We start from the raw sequence: 27,649 nt of genomic DNA, 5'->3' as shown, positions 1-27,649 counted from the left end.
AGAAAAATCAGATGAAGTTTATATTTATACTGTATTTTGAAATATCAATATTTTCCTAAGGAGACATCTTTTTGGTTTATCTCTGTACATTTGGTCATACTTAAATCCCAAAACCAGAAACAAAACCTCTGAACTGTACAAGTCTTACATTTCTATGTAATTCCTTAATAATAATCCCAGAGGGTCTGCATTTAAAAATAACACATTACTATTGTTTTCAACAGATATAAAAGAATAGCATTTTCTTATAGTTGTTCCCTGGTTTATGTATTATAATCATATGTCAAGAGATCTTTCCTAGTTTTAACTTCTTAATTCATATGGCTGTTTTATAATCTCCAACCCAGAGTCCTTCAATTCTTACAATAAATCACTGTAATTTAAAATATCTCAAATGATGAAAATTTTAAAAATTGTATACGATACAAAATATGTATCACAACTAAATCTAATGCTAAGCTTTTGAGAGCAAAGTGCAACATATTTTCCTAATGGTAAACTACGAATTCTTTTTTCTTAGGAATTATATTTGTGCCCCTAAATCTTTAGTGTAATACCCCATCACTAACAACTACTTTGTCACTCATAAGTAGAAATTTATTAATTTTTACTTAAAATTTTATAAAGAATGAGCAGAACTGATAAAAAATGTTTCAAGGCTTTTGTGCACAAAGCAAGGACAGTCAAGAACATAGTCAGTTTTTTGTTAGAAGTACGCTACGTTAAATAATTCTAAAGGTCCTTTCAAACCAAGTAGAGTGGTCAATTAAATTTAAAAATATGTTGTGGGAAACGGAGTGCAATATACAAAGATCAACATTTAGGAATCTGTGACAAAGGTAGCTACCAGTGGACACAATGCAGTTGTCTAGTAAGCAAAGATAACAATAGGAACTACGGACAGAGTTTGGAGGCTGGAGCCAGCTGGAACAAAAGCAAATATGATGTTTATTACAATCATTACATGTATTAACAGCCTCTAGAGGTGCTGAATGGATTTGGCAACAGGAGGGGGAGCGGAAGGGGGGAAGGAGTTCAAGGATATTTACACAAGTGAATGTATCTGTTTAAACTGCTTTGATCTCTATTCACAAATTTTTTTTTTGAACCAGTTCAATAACAGTATAAGATAAAGTAGCGCCAAGGCCAACTCTGACTCAAAATACATGTCAGAATAAACTGCTCTCACTTAGTATTCTGAACAGTCTGTTATTTATGCACCCTTTCACCAAGATCCTGGAAAAGCCGTCGATGCCAGTGGATTCATCCTTATTTGATGGCTACAACAGCAGAGAAGCAGGGTATGAACACCGTGCTAGGTGTCTTCCTTTTGCTTCTCTGGATGGTCTCTGCACTGCAGGTAGACCTCTATTTGCCATATGCCTCCTGTTTCTTACTGGGTCTGGCCAATGAGAAGCCTTGGCATGAGTTGAGGGAGAGGGAGAAGAGAGGTCAGGTCCTTAACTCCTTGACTTCCTCCCAGGAGGTAGCCTAGAGCCAGCTTCATTGCCACTGCAAAGTCAGTGTCTACCTGGAGCAAGCAGATGGTTCTACTTGATTCCTTCCCTCTGGATTCCAGTAACCACTGCTTCCCTTTGAGCCTGGGAATGGTGAGAGCCTGGCTGCCATTAAGACTCAAGGTATGACACAATTCTGAGTCCCCCTAAACCAACATTTTTGTAAATTGTGTCTCAGCAAACAAATCTTCCCAAATTTCCTTATTTTCTGTGCACCACCTAATTCCTGTTGGAACCCTGACTAACTCCAAGCCTGCTTTCTCGTCTATCAATGAGGACATTTGCATGGGGGACTATTAAATGCTCCCTGTTAACATCCTAAGCATACATAATTACTGTGACAGTGGAAATGAAGACTTAAGAACAGACACACTGTACAGACAGACCCAAGAACTCTACTCTTGGATACCCTTGCTTTCTTTTTTGTTTGGTAGCACCATATGACCGGTGTGGTGATATTCTCCTCTGGGCCCGCTTCAGTGTGTTTCAAACACCAGTGTAAATAATAGTTTATGAAGACTTTGGATACAATCCTTGACACACTTCAAAATTTTTATTTTTTTCAAAGTGAAAGTTTTCAAATCTGTCTTTTTTCTTAATACTAACACAAAACTCTCTAATATGTATGTTTTTTCCCTATTAAAAATTAGTATGGTTTTGCAAAGTAAAAATTAGTGATAATTTCACTGTCCATATTCATAAAGAATAGTGGTAATGATTTTAAAAATCCAGTTCTTTAAAATTATACATTTAAATTAAGAATATTAGAAAGAATCATAATTTGAATTCTGCCAAGCAGTCTTTTCATTCATATTATTGTTGTCGTTGTTATTATTTGGTACCAGGGATTGAACTCAGGAACACTCAATCACTGAACCACACCCCTAGCCCTATTTTGTATTTTATTTAGAAACAGGGTCTCACTGAGTTTCTTAGCCTCACAGTTGCTGAGGCTGGCTTTGAACTTGGGATCTTCCGCTGGGATTACAGGTGTGTGCAACTGCACCCAGCCAGTCTTCTCATTATAATGCCAGTTACATGGAAATTAGACACCAGTAAAAGTTAACAATGTTATACCTTGCAACAAAACATAATGGAATCCTCTCAAATTCACTTGTTTGTAATCTAAGGGCCAGAAGGAAATGTTTTGAGATATGATGAGAAATGGTCAAGGTCCAAAAATGAGCTCCTCAGGGCAGGGAGTGAGTATTGTGCCGATAACTGTTCTCATTTCTGCTCTGTGCCTCCATCACCATCTCGAGGGCTGGCTGTCCTTCCTGAGACCCAGAGCTGCCCTGGTTTACCTGAGACTGTGGCTCCTGTTTAGATGTGCTGCCTTCCTACCGCCTGCTCGTGCGGTGCTGTCTGGGGGACACTTTTTCCCTAAGACTCTGAGGTCCAAATTCCATCCATCTTTTGAGGCCTTGTACACTTACTGCTTTCTCCACTAAAGCCCTTCTTGATTTCTCAGCTGGAGGCGACAGCTGTCCTCTGAGCTTCTACTTTACTTCTGTAGCACTTGGTGCTTTGTCGTTTTCATTGCAGTCATGATTTATCGGCCACAATACATACATAATGCCGTGTGTGGAAGGTGTTGGATACAGAAATGAACCTCAGAAAATTGCTAGTGGCATATTAAAGACCAATAGAGGCAATCCCCTGGACTGAGGATAATGAGGGCAATACTGTCTGATAATAATTTAATACCACTGATACTCACGTACCTTTAACAAAAATGGACTTGTGGAGGGAGGGGGGTGAACCTATTTGACTCAGGGGATACAAGGACTCAGAGGACAATAGAAAACACAGCAAAATGCTGAGATGAGTGTTTCCTCCAAGTATAGACCAAGGGTATCTCAGGGGAAGAGAGCCTCTCCGTACAACAGAGACCTGTGTACTGTGTCCAGGGAGAGACAACCATGACCCACTGAAGGTTGAAGAGGTATAATACGTTCAGGGATCTAGGTTTCTGACCTTTCATGATACTAGAGGTACTTGCTTTCTTCTTCTGAGCTTGTATTTCTCATTTTATTAATGTCTAAGCAGATCTACCCCAAAGGGCGCTTCCATTAGGTTCACTATGTGACTGCCCACTCTATGTGAGGCGCTGTAACTAGTAAGGCAGCAAGTCAAAGGAGTTGGCTGAAGGCCAGGGGCAGGAATGCTATGTAGTGATTTAAATGCAGAATACTAGAACACTAAGGTTCTGTCCCAGTGTTGTCCCAGATTTCTTTAAATAATGGTCTCCTCTAAGGCTACCACCTCAGGCAATCACTTTTCTCATATGATGCACAGTTCCTGTAGTACATCATATAGGCATGTACCTTAAATCCATAATATACCTGTGTTGGGTGTGGTGGTCTGTGTCTGTAATCCCCAGCTACCTGGGAGCTGAGAGAGGAGGATTGTGAGTTCAAGGTCAGCCTGGGTAACACAGAAAGACCGTGTCTCAAAACTAATAAACAAAGAAGCAACCCCCCCCCAAAAAAACCCCTACTGTACTCACAACACTGCGGAATATCTGACCTAAAACTCCAACCAACTCCTGGAAGCACGGCTTAGTCTTCTCAGAGGAACCTCAGGTTCAGAAATGCATGCAATGTCTTTCCACTGAAGCTTATTTCTCCTCTTACATTCCCTCTCTGAAAGCAAAGCCATCACCTATGCAGTTTCCCATTCGTCTCCATCAATGAAGGTTCTAGACCTGAAAGCTCCATCATGAACCCGTCCTCTCCTAGGTGATTCCAGAAGCTTCCTCTGGGGTCTTTTCCAACCGTCTGCCTCTTTCTACTCTGCTTTCTCAACCACTGTCCTGCTCAAAATCCTTCATCCATTCTCCAGGGCTTTCCAGATCAATGTCGAGTCCAGCTTGCCCGAGGGGCCCTCATGACTGGGCTCCCACCCTCTCCAGCTTCATCACCTGCCCCTCTGTACAGGAAGTTTTTCTCAACCTGCTCAGAGACCTAAGAGGCTCTTCAAATACACGTGTTGTGGTCATAGGTTGTGGCCTTCCCACATGCTGAGAGCCTTCCCTGGTCCTCCTCACAACTCTGTTCTTCATTCTTGTGAACCTTGTCCTGCCTGGTCCTCCCCAAACACTAGTGATCACAGCACTGACTACCCTGTATCTCCTATATGGTGTCCTGACAGCCACCTAGACCCAAGGTGATATTTCTCAGGGTAGAGACCATTTCTAGGTGGAATTTTCAACCCCAGCATCTTGCAGAACATTGTGCATAGGCATAAAATAAATGCATCTCCCGACGAATGTACAAGTAACCAAAAGATAGGAGAATGCAGAGTTCTAGGGTTAGGAGGGAGAACCCAGGGCAGTCCACAGGTTTAAATTTATAGACCATGACTGTGTCCCCAGACCCATGCCAGGCATTCTGAGAATCTACCAACACTATCTTTAGTCAACAGATGACTTTTTAATAAAGTGCCAGGGCCACTTTATTTTTGTAAAATGAAGTTTTAAAATGCCTGAAGGGACCATGTTTTCCTTCAGGCTGCACTGTTTAAATTTCATCTTGAACTGGTGAAACTTAAAATACCACTTGCTAAATGTCTATTATGTTTCAAGTAACAAACTCATTCTCTTTGTAAAAGTACAGTATAACACAGTTTTGATTTTGACACTAAACAATCATCCACTTGATCTCTCTCTGCCCTCACCATAGAAACCAAGCAAATATTTGTAGACATTCCTTCAACCTTTACAGATAAGTAGAAATGAAAATTGTTCTGAACACAGGATATGGCAGGCTGCATAGCTCATCATTTCCTCTTCAAGTTGTTTTAACTCTTAAGGGAATCTATATGCTTTGGGAGGTCATGTCATTACTCAGATTTGTAATATTATTTAAAAACTGATTTTTTTTTGTTATGAAAAATAGTCAAATGCTTCTAAAGAATTGTTTCTTATTTCTCCTCAGTTGCTAGGTTCATTTTTATACCAGCTGCATGCAAATCTACTGCATGAATCCAGGCAGGTTATATTGTTAGCGCAAGTGATGAGGGAAATGGAAGCATAGTTTAAAAACCTAAATTCAGGGCTGGGCATAGTGGTGCACACCTGTAATTCCAGTACTCGGGAGGCTGAAGTAGGAGAATTGCCAAGTTAGAGGTCAGCCTCAGCAACTTAGCAAGACCCTCAGTCACTCAGCAAGACTGTCTCAAAATAAAAAATAAAAAGAGCTGGGGTTGTAGCTCAGTGACAGAGCACTTGCTTACTTAGCATGTGTGAGGCGCTGGGTTCACACAGACGCACAAAAAGTACAGTATAGTGTTGTATCACAGGGGAAAAAAGTAACTAAGTTTAGGAACACACATTCTTTAACATTTTTAAATTTCTGTGGGGAATGCCTTCCTTAAATGGGAAGGATTTAGAGATCCTTCCCTCTAAAGAACTTCCAAGGTAAAGTTCCTCTGTAGTGTATACTTCCTTCCTATTTCTCACATACACGTCCATCTAAAAGGTTCACAGAGATGCCTGCAGGAAAAGAAAACCAGCTGTGCATTTCCGACTAACCTGGGCTGCCAGAAGTAAGTTTAAAGCACCAAGAATTCTGGGGGTCCCACTAGATTTTGTGCTTTCAGCTATGAAAGGCAAGCAAGAAAGAAAATATGCTTCTGAAGATTAGGATGTTTCCTGCTGTTCATTTAGCGAGATTAAAACTGCAAACAAAAAGGAGAAGGGCTCAACCAAGAGGAGGGCTTAGACTGAAGCCTTAGGAATTTTAGTTAGACAGAAGGAAGTATTTTCAGACAAGCCCCATTAAACATCAGAATGGGTTAATGGGGGATTTTCTTCTCTGAATTTTTTTCATTTTATTCTTATGCAAGGGTAAAGAAGTAGGCTAGGGAAAGAGGGAAAGAAAAAAATTTGTAAATCACAGATGTAAAGTACTGTGCTGGATTGACCATCTGTTACTTCATATAATCTTCGGTTTAGTGCTGTAAAATAAGTATTGATGACTCTATTTTTTACAGACAAGGAAGAGGCAACTCACAGAAGCCAAGGACCAATCAGCTGGTAAAAGGCAGAACTGGGAGTTGAAGGAGGGCTTATCTGACTCAGGTTCATTCTCTTTGTTGTGGCATTTAAATGACCTCAGTTCTTTTTATTTATTTATTTATTTATTGGTCTTTAGCCTAGTTACAATGAAAAAATGTTTGCTATCCACCCCCCCCCCCTTCAAAATTTCCATAGCAATGCAGTTTTACCAAAAAGCTGAAGAAAAAAAGAACATGTTTTCTAGGATGGGGGTATTGCCAAGGATTTCATCAAGATAACCACCAGCTGAGGGGCCAGGGTCAAGGACATGTAAGTGGCGGGGTCCAGGATGGAGGATAGGGAAGGTCTGCCTACCCAAAGGGCCAGAAGTCTGGGGCTGTGTGCATGGGCAAATTTCTGCTCTCCTTCCATAACATGCCTTCCCAGAGACCGCAGCATGGTCCGTCCTCCCAAACTTGTTCTCCTTTTGTATTCTATCTCTGCAAACGATATCACTCTCTAACCAGTTCCTCTAGTCAGACTCTTCCTCAAACTCACCCCTCACCCATTTATACAGACAGTATAAAAGGCTGCCTATTGTTTATAAAACAGGAAAAAAAAAAAGGCACAGAGGACTACAATTGTGAAAACAGGACAAAGAAGAAACAGGTTAAGAATCTGAATAGTTATCACCTGCCATTTTATAACACAATGCTACCAAAAGAGAAACATAATAAAAAAAAAGAAAAAATAAATCACAACACTAGGCATAAGAATTTTTTCAGGTTTGAACATAGTACGATTAGGTGGATGTCATGATAACACCCCTGGAATTAACAATCTAACTTTGAAGTTGCTATAAAAAAAAAAAGTCTGATATGTAATATGTGTCTAGGTCTTTATTTTTTCCATTCTCTATATAAAATGCTTTTCTATACTTATCATATTTTATGTATCTTTAAAATTTAAAATTCATTTCCCATAACTTCTATGAGCAGAGGTGAAGGATCTTTGATAAGGAATATAGCTCTGTAAGTTAAATAGATGATTATGGAATTTATATATTCATTTGCTTGTGATGAGCCACAATGCTTCTCTTTAAACTGTCTCAGTTTCTAGGAAGAACCACACTAATACCAATTACTTTTCATAGTATTTCTAGGTACATCCGCCATCAAGAGAGGGACATGTGTGAACACAGAAACCAGCGGAAGGCTTCTCACCTAGACTCGGGGCCACACTGCATGCGTGTTCAGGGCTGTGTGGTTATTGCATGCAAAAAGAACTTGAAAGGAAAAGTAACCCTCCACGTTTGGGTAAAACTTGGCTTTAACCTCAGAACTAATTCAAAGAAACACTGCCTTTCCACTTATAAACATTTCAAAGAAAGTTGCTGCTTTCTAGAAATCTGTGGCAGGTAGTTTTTATCCCTGAAGCTCTGTTGGGACTTTGACAAATGAACTAAGAAGTGATCACAGTGATACTTAAAGTACTCTTAAATCACCATCGTAGATAATACACAGAAGACCCACAAATATGGCAAAAATAGAAGCAGGGCTTGGGGATGTCCTTCCTGTAAGCCATTCTGAGAGAAGGTCAGCTCCCTGCTCTGTACTCCATAATACTCCTCTCTTATGAACCCAGCCGATGTGCGGCATGACCATAAGAATCTACTTCCATCGCCGTTACTCCCAACAAAACTGAATGCTACTGAAATATTTGAATATTAATAATGTAAACGTTTCAGATGCTGTTGTATTGTTGTCTTTATTGGATTTCTTCTATGTACAGAATTCTGAAATATCATTATAAACTAAAATATACAAGTTCATTTGTCATTATATAACCCCAAGCTTAGTTAAGGGCCAAACTAAAGGCAATGAAGTTATCTGCTCCTGTTGGCACATTTCCCTCTAAAGATGTCATTTAGTTATGTTTCCATCGGAAGTGAACCTACAATCACAGGCATCCAGGCATGGAATTTAAACATGAGGAACCAAGGCAACTACTGGGGGTGGGACTGAAGGACAATAAACTTTGTACACGGGTACCATTTTCCTGTGTCATTTACACACTTAATGACTGCAGCAATGATTTTGTTATTTCTTGGTCTAAACATTTGCAGGGTCCTACTACCTGGCTGGTGGCTGACCTTAGGTGCTAGTGAATGCTAAGGTCTGTTTCCTAACTCTATGGGACTTATAGTCTGACTGATTCCAAAATTGAGGTGGCAAAGAAGGAAGAAATGCTCTTCTGTATTTAAAGGTAAACACACTGAATACGTGAGGTTCTTCTTTTAACTTAGGGGAAAAAAAAGTAATTCCATCAATGGGGGGAAAGCGAAGTAATTCCATCAATATTTTCCATTAATAAAGTCATTTTCAATCAAAAGGAATGTTACTCATATTTTGGAGATGATATTAGAAGAATTGATTTGGCTATACTAAGTCTTGATTATGTAACATGCTTGTTGCCCAAAGGGAGTTTACATACGAAAAATGGTTCCAAATTGAGCAAATCTGGGGATATGCTGAATATACCCCCTTTAAATTCACATTGCACACTGATCTATCACAGGCTCTGAGAAGTCCTGCAGTTAAAAGAAACTTATTTAATTCAGTATTTACCAAGCTAAATGATTTTTCTCTCTCATATAACATCTATTACCATTTTACAGAACCCTTGGAAAGTGCTTTGTAAAGCACTAGTCTATGACAATGTACAGGTTTGGAAGTGCAAGTACTCCAAAATAAAATTTGGAAGGTATCTAAGTATGTAACATAACATTATTAACTAACGTAGTCCTGAAAAATAAGAGCAGTTATATATTGCTTTAAAGCAAGCAATATAGCTGGGGGTATAGCTCAGTAGTAGAGCACTTTACCTAGTATGCATAGGACCCTGGGTCCAAACCCCAGTGCACATATAGAAACACACACACACACACACACACAAAGTAAGATATGTGACAAAACGTGTTTTGCGTCAAAAAATGGAAGCAAAGCACAAAGTGAACATAAAAGTTATAAAGTACCCAAAAGTTATAAAGTACCCTTCAGAGTTTTGATATAACCATTATAAGCTTCAGTTGCCACTATACATTTACCATAGATGAAGACAGTGAGGGCATCTTGCTGTGTCTATGTTAACTGTATTATTTCTATGAGCACAGATATACCCTTGTTTAGGTGGAGGCTGCTCCAAATAAATGACTTATTTAGTTTTAATTACTTCTTCATGGTAAAAGTAGAATGTAGAACATTTCTAATTACTTAAACTTTCTGGCTGTTTGCACACCATTGAGGAAGACATTTATAGTATAATTTGAAGTTCACTGACATTTACTGGGCAACAAATCTACCCTGATAGAGACTGAGGCTAAAAAAGACAAATAATAGATTGTGCCTGAACTGGAAGAGTTCATAGCCTAGTGAGGCAAATATAAAAAGACACAACATTAATACAGTATGGCTGGAACTATAATAAGGCATTGAGCAAGTACTATGGAAACTCAAGATGACCTCATACACAGAACAGGTGATTTATTGCTCCTACAGTAAAGTACACATGACATGCCTGCATAATAAAAATATGATGGCAATCAAGAAACTAATAAATATTTATTGAGCACCTACTGTATACTATAAATCTGTATGTCAGACTTTTTAATTATCACATCACTACTAGTCTCAGAATTTCATATTGTTCTCAAAAGGAATATAAAATCTCTCTTAGATTCTTGGCCAATTTTATATCTAGAATTAAGAAGGAGCCAAGCTAATGTTTAATTTTACATTTTGGAAATAGTCGAAAGCAAAGAACAGGATATGCATGTAATCTCTGGAATTCATGATCAGAACTCTACTTTCATACATTTCATAGTTGGAGCCAGCAGAGGGAGTAAACCGCTTCAAAGAAAAGCCTCAAGTATGTAGATAGAAATTAAGACTCAGATGTAAAGAAGGCCTTTGGCCAAAGAAAACTTGACTGCAGAGACACCCATTTCAAAATCTAGGGGAGTAATTTAATTACAACTCAAAAATTTGTTAAATATAAGTGCAATAGAGTAACCAGCAATCACTGAGCAAAGCAGAGGATGGATGCATCTTCTCGCTCCAATAAGATGAACGGGACTGAAAGCATGAACTCTCTCCATCTGAAAACCAGGGCAATAGAAACTTCTATAAAACAGGTCCCGCAACAAAATCGAATTCACATCAATAGGAAGGAACTTCACTTAAGCACTTGCTCATCAGTCAGAGCTACCATCAGCTAAGTATCTATTGCATTCCAAAGATAAATCCATACATACCAATTACATTACATTTCTGCTTCAATTTCTAAGAAGCTGCTACCTATGAAGCTCCTACTTTGAGATCCTAAATGTGTTGTAACACTCACAAGGAGTATTACAAAAAATTCATTGCTTAACACAGCTACACACGGCTAAGCCTTTCTATGACTTTCCTCATAGGGAGTAGTGAGAGGAAAAAGTTTTATCAATGAAAACCAAGCCTTTTTACTCCATTTCTGGTACTTTTTTTTTTAAATCATCATTGCTTCTTACTGGGGGCTTTTCATACATTTCTCAGTTGGTATTTTTACCACCTTTAATTCACCTACCAAACTGTAAATCTCTCGAGCACAATCCATGCCTTGAAATCTGCACATACCTGGCACTTAGAGCATAACACAGGTCACGCACAGTGTTTGCTTACGATGATTGAAGAGACTTTGAAAAGCTTAATAGCGTATCTGTTTTGCATGGTCCCATCCTCTTTTTTTTTCTTTTTGCAGGATATATTTTCCATGTTTTTTTTAAATTTTTAATTAAAAAAATTTAATTTTTAATTTTTAATTAATTTTTTTTAAATTTTTAAGTCGTAGATGAACACAATACTTTTACTTTATTTATTTTTATGTGCTGCTAAGGATTGAACCCAGTGCCCTACACGTGATAGGCAAGTGCCCCACCACTGAGCTATAACCCCAGCCCCTTCCCTGTTCTTTTGTTGGCATGTGAACCTACAACATATAAATGAAGTATGAGACCTTTACTTTTCTTACCTGAGTTGACACAAAAATACGCATCACTGGGAGAAATGGGTGTCCAGGCTTATGTCTGGGAATGGGCTGGGTTCACACAGCAGGCTGGATCAGTACTCTCTCCTGCCCTGTTTGATCCTGTCTCCTGAACCATAAGTTCTTCCAAAAACTCTGTCAGTAGCAAAGACTGAAGTGCTCCAAAACACAATCCCCCTCAACATTAGCTTTGCCAGAAGACTTTGATGTTAGTTTTTGAGGGACCAACTCTCAGGTTTGTTTTTTCATTTTACTATTATTCTGTATTCTAATTCATTCATTTATGTTTTGAACTTTTCCTGTTTCCTAGTTTAAACAGGTCTTTTCCTAATTAATTTATCACTATATACTTTGATAATTTTTTTATTTGTCATGAGTATATATAACATTAGTCTTTAAAAAAACAAATACAACAGATGCATATAGAAAAGGATTTCTTTTCTTTTGTCCCTCTTTGGAATAAAGGCTTTTACATTTATAGTGAATCTAGATATAAAAGCATATGAATCAGCCTCTGCAAATAGCTTTGGTCATACTGTTAGCTTTGTCATACAGTTCACTGTTGTAATATGAGGTCACTCTTACATGTTCAATGGGCAAGAGAAAAGGGGATTCTACAGAAACTGTGAGAAACTTATAAGGAAACTGAGGTGTGGAAAGTTGATAGTGAATGGTTGAAATGTTAGTCACCAGTGCTTTGGAATAAGAAAAGACCAAAAGACCTCATGTCACCACTTGCTCAGTGTACAAAATACCTGCTCATAATTATTATGTGGTCTTCTATCTGCAAAGTACACCCATGACATAACTATCAGCCATTTTTTAATCTCATCTTTGGTCACTAGCAAATATCACACAGTATAGGGGGTACAAGACTGGATGGATGAAGGGAAAGAGTTCTGTACTGAAATCTGAAGAACTGGGTTTTAGTTTTAGATAAACTTCTGTAAATTTATTAAAAATAACCTCTGTTTATTATCTTACCAAAAAAAAGCAATTTCATATCATTGGGCACCAGTTTCAACTATAAAATCAATAAGTTCATTAAATAATTTCTAAAGTCCTTTCAACCCCAGAATCCTATAATAAATAAATTCTACATGCTCAGTGACACCATCTGGACATTGTACTGTGTACCAGCCAACACATCAGGTTAGTGACGTTGTTCACAGAAATTTGACATTTAAAGAAATGGAACTTTGACCAACAGAAAAACTGAAAGGATGTCAATCAATACCCAATAGCATCTGTGATTTCATAAGGCAAAACTGGAATTCCAAAAGACAACAGAAGAATCTGTTAGACATAGGGACAACAGGAAAAGCCTCTTACCTTTTACAACTGCAACTACAGACTAGAGAACAATCTTGTCTGTGTCTGTGCAATATGGTAGGGGCTGTGGTCCGTCTTGCTGTCTTTTCAGAATCAAGCATTTTTATTTAAGCAGTAGTATATGGTGATTGGGTGTACCTTTTGTAGGCAAGCACTACAATTTATTATACAAATATGTTCACAGTAGCCATTTCAGAAGAAAGGATAAGAGTTTGTATGTCTGCCCCTAAAATACAGTCATTTCAAAGAAAAGAAACACAGCAAAGAGGAAAAATATGGATATATTTTTCTGTCCCTATATACTACAATATGTGAATCAGAATGAATTATTGTCTTCAGAAATCACAGAAAAAATATCACATCAAATGACTGAAATTACATAAAGTTATATAGATAGAAGAATATCTACCCTCTGCACCATAGTAGAAAGCTCAAGCTACACATAATATCAAAGCTACACATAATATCTCTGGAAATTCCATTCTGTTCTCATGCAACTGAATCAATGAAGGTTATTATGATAATAAGTTATGCTGATAACAAGACTTTTGAAGAATCAGGCATAATAAATGGCAGCACAGAAGCCTCAATCATCTTGGTTTCTTTTAAATATTACCAAATAATTCTGGTCCTAGGACCAAGACAACTTAATTGAAAATAAAAAAAAGGTCCCAGAGTCTTTGTTGGTGTATTATAAGGAACTCTGTGTTTTTAAAAAAAGGAAAACAAGAAGGAACGCTCAAGGTAATAAGTGCTTTCATGTTACCAGTTCTCATATCCAGGGCACTGGATTGAGCTAAAGGACAAAGAGATAAGGGCAATATTGCTAGTTACTAACAAATGGCAGATAAAAGAGCTCTTCTGGGTTCTGATTAAGTGACAGCATTCTACACATTCTTTTGACTTGAGAAAGTTAGACTAAGAGCAGCAGCTAAGTTCCATGTGAAGCACAGCTAAATAAGCGTATCTGCATGCTTTCACATTCTGGCAGGACAGGATTCCTCCCCTTTCATTGAACAGAGACATGTTTTCTGGGATCACAGCAATAATGTGCCTCTGCTTCGGTTTCCATAAAAAAGCATAAACGTATATGCTGTGAGCACAGAGAAGTTTTGTGCTGTGGGACATGGTGGCTGGGAGCCAATGTTTACAATCCCCTGGGTGGGGAAGGCAGGCTGAAAGGCTCAGGACGGCAGGCTTTAAAACTCTTTGCTGTTGCCGCCTGTGACCTTCACCTCTGTTTTCAAAGCAGCTCTCAGGTTAACCCCTTGGATTCTGTGTGCACTGGAGCTGCACAAAGGAAATACCTTTCTTTGAAGGACACCTCTCTCACGCACATCGGTTTCTGATTTCAGCTGGAGCAGCTCAGAAACACTGGATTAAGAAAAAAGCATGTATTCAATCTGCTGTCAGACCCACGGGCATGTTGGGGGGCACTGGATCTGGATTTCGATGAGTGCTGTGTTCTACAAAGTGAAAGTTTCCAGCTTCAGGCAATGGACTCAAGCTTACAAACCAGGGGATTGTGAAACATGAGCATATTTGGTCTCCAGGGGAGAAGGAAGCATCCAATTTATGCAGAAATGCTCTTTTCCCAGCTAGCCAATGAGGAGCGAGGCTATGGGAGTGGGGCTTCCTATTGGGATCTCCTGACCAGAAGAACGGTGCTTAAAATTAAAGACAGGCTAAATTGCTAACAGCCCAACTTAAAAAGCAGCTGAAGAGAAAAATGCCAATTGTAGAAATGAAAAGGAAGTTTTCCAGTTGTGAAGTCAAAGCTGACCACATTTGGCTTATGACCACTGTTGTTTTGGTGGGGGCAAATTAGTAAGCTTTTATTCCTAATGCTAAGAAGTAAAGGGCTCATAAAAACTCACCACATGTGTATGTTTTATTATAGATGTTACTAAATTACTCAAAAGAGGTTTTTCAATCATGATGATATTCGAGGTTTCAAAATGTTTTCAGAATGTAAGATTTAAAAGAAACTGGTCTGATGTTAGGGTCTCATGCCTATTTTAAGGAATGCTTCACTCTATGAGAAGGCTTGCAGATTCGAAGATGTTTGGAACCTAAACATTGGTCATAATTAATATCATCACCCCTTTGTTGAATGGACAGCAACTGAATTCTGGGATGCTGAAGGGTGCAATTCTATGCTATATTTGGAGCCTATGAATCCTTAATGTGTTCCTTGCCTTTGAGAGGGTTAAGATTTCTGGAGCAGAAAATGAAAAACAACATACACCAGAAAGTGTAACTGACATGGATAAAAGTCATTAAAATACGTCTTAGGAAAAATCATTCAATTGAATACGAGACTGTAAGAAGAGGATTTTCCCTTCACATTTGGAGATGAAGCCCTGGTCTTTGTTACCAGGCAGCAGTTCAAACGTCATAAAGTATGTGTGTCCTCTAGTTGGAAGCCCATCTATTTCAGAAGAACGACTCTATCTGAGAGTATTGTTTTTCAGTTTTCCTCGACTAATAATTGGGTCTTAAGTGCTTCTGAAAAGAGTTATTAAAATTTTAGCTTCTCCAAGAAAGCTTAAAAGTAATCAAAATATTGCCCCGGCTTTCATCACAGACCAAACAACCTGTTCCGTGCCATCTACTATAGAAGTCGATGGTGATTAAGTAAATATATTCAACTCTAATGCAGACACTGAAGAGAAAGAATGTTCTGAGAAGCTTAAAGAAACTTCAGAGCTTCACAAGAGAGAAGATGTAATAACACAGCCTACGTTTAACAAAGGTTTTCCACGGGCCTGGCATTTCGCTAAGGATTTGACATGTGTCTTATCATTTAAACACTGTAAAAGCTTGTGAGGTAGGCTTGCTGTTTTTCTGCCCATATTCTAGGTGAGAAGTAGATGTTCTAAATAGGTTAGTACCTGTGTTACAGTTAGAATTCAAACTCAGGTGTGACCCCAGCCTGCATGTGCAACCACCGAGCAAGGCGACTATGCAAGCAGACAGGTCTCCAACACTCCAGGAGAAGACCTGGGGAAACTGTTAACTGCCCTCACAATTTGGCAGATATTACAATTACTACTGCTAGTAGGGGAGACTCCAAGGCTTATCGATCTTTTAAGAAAGGCGTTGCATTGAGCTGGAGCTTTCCCCTGTGAATTAAAATAAGATCACAAAGCTGCAGTACTTTCTCTCTGCAATTGATTTACTAATACTTATTCATTTCTTAAATGGAATCTGAAAAAAGTAGCATATGGGATCATCCCTATCACAAATTTTTGAGTTCTACAAACCAGTTGGAGTATATTTTCATTTACTGGCTAAAGGATTTTAAAAAATATTTAAAAACATGTCTCCATAAGTGAATGTTGTCTTAAAAAAAAAACTTGTTGTAAAATCAAAGAAAATAACCATTGCCATCTTTTACAATAATGATATAGCACAAAAAGTTTTCAGCTTAGATTTGGTGTTTGAAGCTGCTTCTCAGTAACTAACAACATAACAGCTATCCATGAACTTTAATTATTGCAATAGAATTATTAGGCACAACCAGTTACAACTGAGCTTATCCACATGCAGCATAAAGTTAAAACTGTACAAATGAAGCCAAAATATGCACAGCTAAAAGGAATGTTACAGGGGGGCCTCTCAGTGAACAAAGCAAGCTCAGTTTGGCTCTTTTTCCCTCGCGCTACCACATCCGCACATCGTTAGTTGGAAAATTCCTGATATATGCTGTAATTTTTTTGTGCTCTTTTTTTCCCCCCCAGTACACTTGGGGCTTTAATGTCCAGATGCCATTTTCCCCCTTATCTGTCCCTGTTTGGGGCTCTGCCAGCTATGGTCAACAACTAATACAGTCGAAGAAAAAAATACAGTACGCTCCCTGGCAACTGGTACAGCCTTGCAGGAAATACCAAATAAAAACTTGATTATGTATTGTTTAACCATTTTGTTTGCCTGTAGGCCACCCTGTCGTCGGTGTAATTCAGACGAGCATGCTTCATCTGGAAGGCCTGTGCGCCGCACCATTGTTCCCGGAGTCTGTCACGCACAATCGCTGGCTTCAGCCTGTGGCCCTCTAAATGAAAGGAGCAGATTTGTGGCAGCTTTCCAACCTGCATTCCTTTTAATTAGTCAACTTGTGGCCCAATGTTATAATAGATAAGTAACCTCTTAATATTCATGTAATTAATTAATTTTTTTCCCTCATTCAGTTATAAACCTTTGCGTGGGGGGGGGGAAGGCTTTATCCTATATGGGCTCTGGTTTATGAAATAAGTGTGCTACTATTACAAAGAATGTCAGACACCAGGTTTCAAAGATTCTTCATGAGTACCAATTCCAGAAACCACAGTATGCCTGAGCTATGTTTTAAGCATATTGCTTTTGCATTTAAAACTATACCTGAAGTCTTCTTCTTTTACATGTGTGATAATATGTAAGATGAGCTATCTTTTTGTCAGCGTTAACTTGGCTGGGAAGCCTGTGTCCATCCGAACTGATAAACTAGTTCACCATTAGATAGGCAGAAAGTTTCACATTTTGAGGATCTTTTGCAAAGCAAGTCTGACATGGAGAGTGGGAAAAAGTTCTCAAAGTACCAGGCAGTCTGTCTGTCCTAGATCTAATTAAACTATGATGCCTTTAGTTTTAGCATATGATTCCCCTTACAAGATAAGTTGATTTTTTTATAAATATTAATATTATTCATTGGTAACAGGCATAAGAATGACATTTAAAGCTCATAATTTAATTTTTTTCAACTACTTAAGCTTTTCAACCAAACCAAATTCTCCTCAAAGGCAGTAACAGCATATTTAGCTGATATATGCCCTCATGGACCATGCATATGATGGGTAAAATACTACTCTTGCATATTCTTAGTATTACTTCTGATGCCACTTTATGAGATATTTACAGTGCCACTTCAACAATTCATTCATTCACTAATATGCCTACCAAGAAGTGAAAAGCACTGGATCCCAGTTGCAAAGATGATACAAAGAAAACATGGTATCTGCTCAAACATTCTTGAGCAAAGTGGGCAGCTGTGTAACTACTGGTTACATCTGCTCTAGGTCAAGGAGAGGTGTGTGATTTAATAGCCTGGATCAAAATCCTGGCTCCTCTCTTATAAGCTATATCACTTTGGCTAAATACATTAAAATCTCTGTGCCTTTGTTCCCTCATCTGCAAAATGCAGAACTACAGCAGTTACTTCAAAGGGCAACTGAAGAATTATATGACATAAGGTGCCTTTTTTTCCTATAAATTTTAGTTTTTAGCAAATGTTACACCCAGGTGGGACAGGGTGCAGAATGGGGGTACACCTCATAGTGTCAGAAGCTCAGAGTGGATCTGCAAAGGCAGGCACGGCTGTCAGAGGGAGCAGCTCTAGCAGAAGTTGAGAAGTATGGAACCGCTTGGATCAGCCGCCACGGGATGGAGCTTAAACTTTATCCTAAAGGGAAAGGGGGGCACTGAAAGTCTTATGCAGGGAATGTAATTTTGCATATTCTGAGTAAAACACATTCTGGTAACTGTAGAGGATCAAACAGACAATCAAGGAGGCAGGAGATACATAAAAAGGGTGCAATGATCCAGGAGCACTCGGAGGAAGACCTGTGGAACTACAGTGGTAAGGAGAGGAGAGGGGAAAGCAGGAAGAATAATTTTATTGATTGATTGACTGCAGTGTCGGGATTGAAGTCAGGGCCTTGCACATGCCAAGCAAGTGCTCTACCACTGAGTTGCACCCCCAGCTTAAGAAGGAATAATGAATCAAATCAGGCAGAAAGGGAAAAGGAATCTCTAAATCAGTCTCACATTTCTGTTGGATGTGGAGGAGGATGGTGGGGAATGATAGGAAGACTTGCAAATTAGGATAATATCCAGGATGATATTTGGGTTTGGGACTCAAGTGAAATAACTGAGTTGGACAGAGGATGAGTTCCCTGCCTTCAGGATAGTCCCCACAGAAAAGAGTAGATTGCTGAGGGAGGGAGTACATGTAGGCTACATGCCATAGGACAGAACCTACAGGGAAGAGAGAGGGCCCTCAACAAAGAGATGCAGGTCAGGCAGGAACATAGGTGGACACTATGATGCTACAGAAGCCATGTTGGGTATTCATGAGAAATAAAGAAGAGAGAAGCATATACATACCAGAAGATGCTGAGGAAGTTGAGGGAAACTGCTTGCAGGAAAGCAAAGTGTTAATGGCCTCCTGAATGAAAACCATCCTTCCTTGGTTATAGAAGAAAAGAGGCAGAGCCATCTGAAGCTGCTCTCTGCTCACTGTGCTTTTGCTACCTGCCCTTTAAGTCTGCCCCGAACTTCCAACCCCTTTAAAGGTTTCTTCTTTGGAAGACTGAGTGTAGGTGAAGGTGCTGGGGCAGCAGACACATACAAACAGGATCTAGAGGGGATCAAAGCAGACAGACTCAAGCCCTCAGGTAGTGAGATTAGAAGACCCCTACCTCCAAGGCTTCAGATACGGAAGTGAGTGGGAGCCCAGATAAACAGAGGTTAGTCTGCAGGTGTGTGTAGCAGGAAAGGAGAGATGAAGTAGTTCACATTCAAATATTTACTTACTTGATAAAAATATGAGATGGTATCATTATGAACAGAAGCAGATCTCTGGTTTGTGAAGCCTAAAGCTTACACACTTTCAAAAAGTTGTCAAATGCCTCAAACATCACAAAACACAGGAATAAAACCACCCCATTTTGATTAATAAACAGACATGTCCTCTAGGAAACTTTCTTATCCTACTCTTTTTGACTGCATACTATTTGCCTTTCATTTGACAATGACTTTTGAAATATTTTCTATAGAATTTTGATAAAGTCTACTTAGAAATATTTTCTATAGAATTTTGATAAAGTCTATTTTTCCCTTTGATGCTGGGGACTGAACCCAAGGCTTCTGTACTCTACCACTGAGCTACAACTCCAGCGCTTAGATAATTCGTGTAAGAATAATTCTTAAAAGGATGATCCCCTCCTTATAAATAGAAAAAAAGTGCATGGCTATTTTTATAATTAAATGTTTCACTATCTAGTATCTTATCTTGAAAGAACTTCCATTTTGACTAGGCACTCAATGAGAATAAAATCTTTTATGATATATGTGTCTATTGTCTCAAAATTTTCCTTAGACTAGCTTTCTCCCCCATATGTTTCAAACTTTGTCTTTCCTCCACCAACCACAGGCTTCTGGTGCCAGATACCATGGGTCATGTTCACGTTGTGGGATGACCTCTGACCTCCAGGTGAGTGAGTGCAGTGGTTATGGAAGGGTGTCTCTGTAAGCCCTTGCTACATTGGACCTAGGGCCAGTCATGATTTTAGAAAGTTTCCCAATCTGGGCATTTTTGGCAGATGGGGCAAAAAAATTCTCTACTCTAGGGGGGTACTCTAGGCACTGTAGGATGTTTAACAGAAGCCCTGGTCTACACCCACTAAATGCCAGTAGCAACCAATCCTTTCCTTCCACTGAGACAACCCAAAATGTGTCTGCCCACTGACAAATGTTTCCTGGAGGCAGCCAAATCATTCTCAGTTGAGAAGCACTGATAAACATGAAACAATGGAGAACCTCATAACAATAAGCTTACAACATCCAAAATAACTCAGCATTCCCTGAGTCAGATCTTGAAAATACCTGTGGTCACTCTAGTGCCACCTGAGAGCGGAAGTGTGACTGGGTGGGGTGGAAGGTTAATCAGTTGCACTCAGAACAGCTTACTTCTGCAATTAACAAAATAGACCACATGAACATAACTGCTAGGGCTTGTTCCCTGTCCTTGGTAAATAAGCTGTAAGTGGAGGCTTGGAGCTTACAACTCAGAAGCACAGTAAATCCACTTCCAGTTATGGGAAATCCCAGCTGAAGACAATGTAGTTATAAGTGCTGGCATTTTTTAATTCTCTTTTCACACCACATAATAATTAATGATACTACTGATCGTTTCACACAGATATTGCAAATGTCATATTGGGTGCAAGTACATTTCAAATGACCTCATTAATTGTCACAGTATTATCTACAGTTTAGTAATTAAAAGAAAACTAAGTATTTTGAATTCTTTGGATAAAAATGTCCTATTTTTATGACATGAATATATTATGATGAGAGAGAGAGAGAGAGAGAGAGAGAGAGAGAGTGTGTGTGTGTGTGTGTGCACACACTCATTTGCCTGGTAAGATGAATGAATATTTAGATACAACTAAATTTCCCAGATTACTTAAGTTTTTCCAGTTCTGAAAGTACATCATATTTTCATTGTTTAAATTTTTTTCCTTGTGTCCTACTATCATTCTTTTTTCTGCTTTCCTGCTGTGTTTATTAGCTTAATTATTTAATTACTTCTAAAATGCAATGGGTCCTTTATTCAAAGCCCTCTGACAGCTTCCTGTTAAACTTAAAAATGAACTAATACTTTTATAAGGTCATCAACAGCAGAAGCTCTGGGCTACCTTCCTGATCTCAGCCCTGACCAGTCCCATCCCATTCACTCTGCCTCAGTTACAAAATGTTCTTTTACTTCCTCTGGACATTTCAAAAACTCCCTCCTGCTTTGGGGACTCTGAATTGATTTGCAATCTCTGTTGGAATGCTCTCTCCTGAATCTTGGCATGGTGTGTCCCTCACCTGCTTCCTCAAAGACCTCCCCTGACCATCCTCCCTCTCTAAAATAGGTTCCCAATGTGTTATACTTTATCCTCTTGCTCACCAGGCCCCATAGAACTTAGCACTATAAGAAACGATGTAACACGGTAATTTGTGTTTATTATCCATCTTCCCCACAAAAATGAAGGGAGAAGTTATCTCGTCTCATCAGCATCTACACTCTCAGCGAAATGCCTGGTCGACAGAAACCATAATGCAAGACTTTATATTAAGTAAGAGCCCAGGGAAGTAGGTGGAAGGCTTCAATGATGGCACAGCTATTTGATCCCCCAAAATCTCTCTTGTTCTTTCATGCTCCTTCTTATTCTATCTCCTTGCTCTTTCTCTGCCTCCACTGTTTTAAAACTTGTTTCCCTTTAAAGATGTAAAATATAACACATAAATGTATCTATATTATATGTAGTACTGTTTATAAATATTTACAACTTTCTTCAATTTTTTTTCACTCAATATTGTTTCTGAGATTCACCATGTAATTGTCTAGCTAGCTACAATTCTTCATTTCCATTTTCAGTGTTGCATAATGTCATTGTGAATATTAAAGATATGATTTAACCCATTAATTTGTATATGAATCTTTGGGTTGTCCGAATTACAAAGGCACCATGAATATTCCTAACTATGATTGCTGGCACACAGGTGTAATAATTTTTCTGAGACATGTAACTAGACATGAAATTTTAGAGTTTTGTGGGACAAGCATGTTAAATTGTATTGTTAATGCCAAATTATTTCCCAAAATAGAGAACTATTTTATGTTTCCATGAACAGAAGATGAGTTTCAAATATTACTTGATAAAGCAGAGCACTAGTGAGTTTTAGATAAATGTTTTTTAAATCCTAATATTCTGTTTTTTTAAAAACTGGTGAATTTTGTCCATTTACACTTATTGTGATATACTGTGATATATTGTGGTAAATTTACCAGTTTATGCATTCGCTACTCTTTCTTGCACATCAGATACTCCTTTTAGGATTATTGCCTTAATTTTTGATATAAATCCTTTAGTGAAAAGTCTTGTTGGTGGTAAACTCTACTGGTTTTTATTGATGGTGAAGATTTTGTTACTCCAAGAGTATACTCTGTACCTGAATTCCACATATACACAAAGATAATAACAAAACATGTAGTTCAGTAGTGGCTTTTCTACTATCATGTCCTTTAGCCACCAAGAGTAAAAGATGCTAACAAGTAGTTAATCACCAAGTAACCAACCATCTACTAAGTTTTTGGTGCACACTAATGGTGCTTTGTCATGCTTAGCAAACAAGTTACTGTTCCTGATCTAAAAGAGCTTTGAGCAGCATGAGCAAAATGAAATCACATGAAACCTAAGTAGAATAAAAGGTTTCATGTAAAGACTGATGTGGTGGCTCAAGAAATGCTGTGTGAGCCTGGAGCAGGAAGTATCCAAGGAAAGCTGGATCCTCAGGTCATGCTGCAGAAACTCCTGAATTACATTTCCACACAACGCTGCTCATGTGGAGAAACCACCCCTTTACCCTGAATCTCAGAAAAGCCAGAGAATACTTTCTTCAGACACAGTATTGTGGTTTAATGTGAATTCTGAAATCAGCACTAGGTAGGTAAAAGCAATACTAAGACAAATGTTTTTAAAGACTAAATTAAAGACTAAGCAATCGTATAAAATGCCACACACAATTTCCAGAATAGCAGGATGAATATGACACTGATTTATTGGTTTAGGTGGCAACTCCTTTTGTGAATGGGGGGCATTCCTGCATGACTTTGTAAAACAAGACAGTGCAGGTTACACAGGGCTGGGCTGAAAGCCTCAGGAATTTCTTTTAACTGATTTTTTTTTTTTTTTCCTCAGAGGTTAATAGCTGGAAAAGTTCTTATGTGACACACTGTAAGTAGACTATGGGAAAGAAGTGTCTGTCATTTGTGACATTAATTCCTAATCCATGGTACAATGAGTCACTTATTCACCAGAGAAGAATCTCACCTATTTGGGAAATGAAACTTTCTGAATATTAACTACAACTTATCCTCAAGAGAAAGCGAAAACTGGAATACAAAATGGTCTAGAATAGAGACAAGATTTAATGCTCATTTTGACTATAGAAAGGAAATCATTTCACTTTTAGGATTTATGAATTGGTCAACTATCTTCTAACCTATGGAGATTAACTACCAAAAGATCTGTCTCGAAAATATTTTTTCTTATCTTTCTAGGGTTTGTCCAGTAGGTGGTAAAGAAGAGAAGTATAATCAAGCAGGTTTGTGGTTGAGCCAAAATTCAGTTCCCCTTCAGCCACCCTTAACTACCTGCCTCACAGGTGAAAGTGAGCAGGGAATAAGGACTGAGGAGATGGCACTGGATTCTGGAACCTGAGACCTCACGCTGGGGAACGGAGCCCGAAGCTGGAAGCGTGTACTGTCTTACATTCATTCATAGTGACACACTCATCCATTCATCTCTTAGTGAAAATTCTGCAGCTGTCTGGATTTGCACATTCAATTTCTTTTTTTTTTCAATTTCTTATTTTCAAAGAACAGATATATGTATAGAATATATTTTATTTTTCAAAACTTTATTATTTAAAGTTTTGAAAAATAAAATATATTTAAATATATTTAATAAAATATATTTAAACAATAATAGTGATAACAGAAAAATTTCCTCAATATTCTCATTTTACGAATACTAGAAACATTTTCACATGCTGAGAAACAAATAAAAATTTAAAAAGTGAGAATGGTCTAAACTCCAGCATAAGTGGGCAGTAAGTGACTGGCTGGTAGTAACTGTTTTTGCTAATTTCCTAACCCGCTTTCATATTTAGATGCAAAGAGGAATGTTACCATTACATAATTCAATTATAAGAATCTTCGAGTACTTCCTCTTTTTCTTCTAAATTTATTTAATCCCCACAACAATCCTATAAGGCATGTACTGTTATTTTCTCCATTTTAACAGAGAAGAAACCCAGGACACAGAGAGTCTAAGTAATTTATTTAAGGTCACACAGCTTGTAGTAGCAAGATAAGCTTCAAATAAAAGGTCTAGTTTCTTGACTCTGTCACCTTCACCAATGTGCTGGGCTGCACTACTTCTTGAATGAAGCAAGGTTCATCCAAAAATTATCTCTTTGCCTATAGTAGAAAAGGGTAGGAACAAAAGGAATATTCCAGGAACACTTGAATCAATTTAAGACTTCAAAAACAATGTTGCCAAGGAGGAAGAGAGAAACAAGGGGAGAAATTCTAAAACAAGATCAATGGAGTCACTGTTCGAAGAAAATAAAGGACTTATTCTCTTGGGAGGGTGTGAACTATTTATTCACGAATACCTGATGAGATATAGACACACACACACACACACACACACACACACACACAATCAATCTCTCTCTCTCTCTCTCTCGGTCTTTCTCACTCATGCGTTCTCTCTTTCACAAGATAAGCAAATGCAATATCAGAAAGAACACCAAGTGTATCATGTTTTAAGTTCTGCTGTCTTCCCAGATCTTTCCAACCTCACATCTGGGGTGACTCAAGAAGGTGGCTGGCTTCTCTGAAGGGGCACAGCCATGAGCAAGAGTATGACATTGTGGGGGAGGAGCACATCATGGTGAAGTTTGGACACATATTCAGTTCTTTTAAAAAATACACTCTTAAAAAAACCCCATTTATTTATTTATTTGTCTATTTATATGCGATGGTGAGAATCAAACCCAGTGCCTCACACATGCTAGGCAAACACTCCACCACTGAGCTACAACCCAGCTCTAGTTTTTAAAATAATCTTAAAACTGAAAAGATTCTTACTGGAATTATATATCCAATATCCTTTTTAAAATTATTTATTTGTTTTGGGGACTTGGATCAAACCCAGGGCCTTGCGTATGCTAGCCAGGCCCTCTACCCCTGAGCTATCCCCCCTCAACCACCAATATTTAGTTTTTATACTTGCTATTCCTCAGAAGCAGAAAGCAAAAAAGGTAAAGGTATTTAATTCCAAGGACAGAAAATCTAATAAAGGGCTGCAAAAATACTTAATACCTTTCTTTATCCATTTGTATCCTTCTTTCAAACTCTATTTAAAATGTCTTATTTTGAAAATTAAAGAATCAAATCCATGTCACTGTTTTTTAAAATGAATGGATGGGCTGAACCAAGAATGGAGATAAACCAAGACCACACAAATCTACCTGTAATGAGTCTATACTACTTTTATAATAGACATAAACATCCTCGTTACCAATTACTACTTAGTGAACATAATATATATGATGCTCTGTTTCTTTCCTCAAGGTGCTTGTTGTCTAATGAAAAGAGTAAATTATAGTGTTTTGTGGCTGTTTACATTACACAGCCCTCATTAGGGTTTAGTCATGTAATGATCACATGTGAAGTATATAATCTGCTAATTTTAGCAATAGCTGGATTATGGGGATAAAAAAGGAGGAACAGAGAAACAGGTGTTTAATTAGATAGAACATAACCATACTACTTTAGGGCCCAATAAGGTAAAGTATCTATCACTTAAGTCCTGAAGGGGGAAACATTTTTTTTGGAAAAAGGCTCTTAAAATAAATCATTTTATGATAGTCATCCTTAATTCCAACTGGGATAAACATTAAACCATTAGAAAATTTCTGATTTACACGACTACTAGTAAGATGACTTATGCAGATTCTTCATGATACAATACATTCTCATTTGGAACTTTTAATCCTCTTAGAAGAAATGACTTCTGTTATGTTTTTGTCCACTGCTAGGAAAAAGAGTAATGATCATGTCAATCATCTGATTTAAAAAAGAATTATTTTTTGTTTTCTTATTTTTTTCTGCATAAGGTATGTTTCATACCAAACTTTGCCAAGGATGTGCTTTTTCCCCTACTTTTCTCTGGATCTATCTCCAGTGTGCCCTCTTCCTCCCAGAGAGCCCCTTATCACACATCTGTCATAAAACAGCCTCCATGAAGATCTTTTTTTGGGATACTGGGGATTGAACTCAGGGGCATGCGGCCACTGAGCCACATCCCCAGCCCTATTTTCTATTTTATTTAGACACAGGGTCTCACTGAGTTGCTTAGTGCCTCACTTTTGCTGAGGCTGGCTTCGAACTTGCAATCCTCATGCCTCAGCTTCCCGAGCTGCTGGGATTACAGGCATCTGTGTGTCACCAGACCTGGCCTGACAGCAACTTCTTAACTCACACCAAACTCTCTTGCCAACCCATTCATCACATTGTGTCTTTTGGAAAAACAAAACCATACAGTTTTGATCATGTTCTATGAAAACACCTGTTCATTCACAAGCTTCTTGCTGTTTTGTGAACACGTGCTGCCTTTTCTCAACTCTATCCCTAACATATCTTCCCTTTGGTTTGCCAGGCAAACTCCTTCTTATTTTTAAAGATTTGGCTAAAAAATCAGCTCCCCTGTGAAGCCTTCCTTCACTCTCCCAGAGCTAATAGTGCCTGGCTCCCAGATTCATCTGGATTTATTGGGGATGGCAACATATCTTCAGATGAAAACACATATGTATTTCCTATGTGCATACAGAAGTAATTGGTATTACTTTGAAGAGTATATTTAGAGATGGTAAGTATTTAAATCAAATAAGTTACACAAATAATTGAAATCAACATCTTTTAAAAAGCATTTAACCAAAAATTTTTTGCTACCTCACCATTAGAAAACAATTTCAGCTTCTGACATAACTAATTGAATTGGCAGGTGAAGATATTATCTGTAAATTACTCAGATTGCTAACGGTCAGACAGTTTGGTGATTATTATTATTATTACTAAAGAACCTAAGGAACACAGTGGTTAAGTATTCATCCTCTGCCTAATCAACATTCCCATAAAATTCAGCTCTTGACATGTGGAGCACTTATGAAAAAAGCTGTACTGTAATTCATATAACATTTGATTTGGAATCATTGAGTACATCCATGCACTTCTGAAAAGAACCAATAACACAAGTTTCTACCTCACAGTGGTCCTGTGTCTTGGGGAATCTCCTAGATCAATGAAGGGTCTGTCACTGGTTATTTACCATGATTTATA

General features: G+C 38.2%; 1 protein-coding gene and 1 long non-coding RNA gene across 6 annotated transcripts in view; one reads left to right on the top strand and one right to left on the bottom strand.

Moving 5' to 3' along the window:
* The window catches only part of Cdk6 (cyclin dependent kinase 6), a 204,604-nt gene that overhangs the window by 62,051 nt on the left and 114,904 nt on the right, over positions 1 to 27,649 (bottom strand). The window lies entirely within an intron of this gene.
* LOC144375440 (uncharacterized) lies at positions 1,245 to 8,569 on the top strand. Its single transcript, XR_013435301.1, has 3 exons — positions 1,245 to 1,640; positions 6,513 to 6,600; positions 7,670 to 8,569. It is a non-coding gene; the product is annotated as an uncharacterized LOC144375440 (long non-coding RNA).

This window comes from Ictidomys tridecemlineatus, chromosome 2, assembly GCF_052094955.1.
Source record: "Ictidomys tridecemlineatus isolate mIctTri1 chromosome 2, mIctTri1.hap1, whole genome shotgun sequence".
In the NCBI taxonomy this organism is placed as follows: domain Eukaryota; kingdom Metazoa; phylum Chordata; class Mammalia; order Rodentia; family Sciuridae; genus Ictidomys; species Ictidomys tridecemlineatus.
Note: the sequence above shows the minus strand (reverse complement) of the source record. Positions and strands in the feature narration are given on the sequence as shown.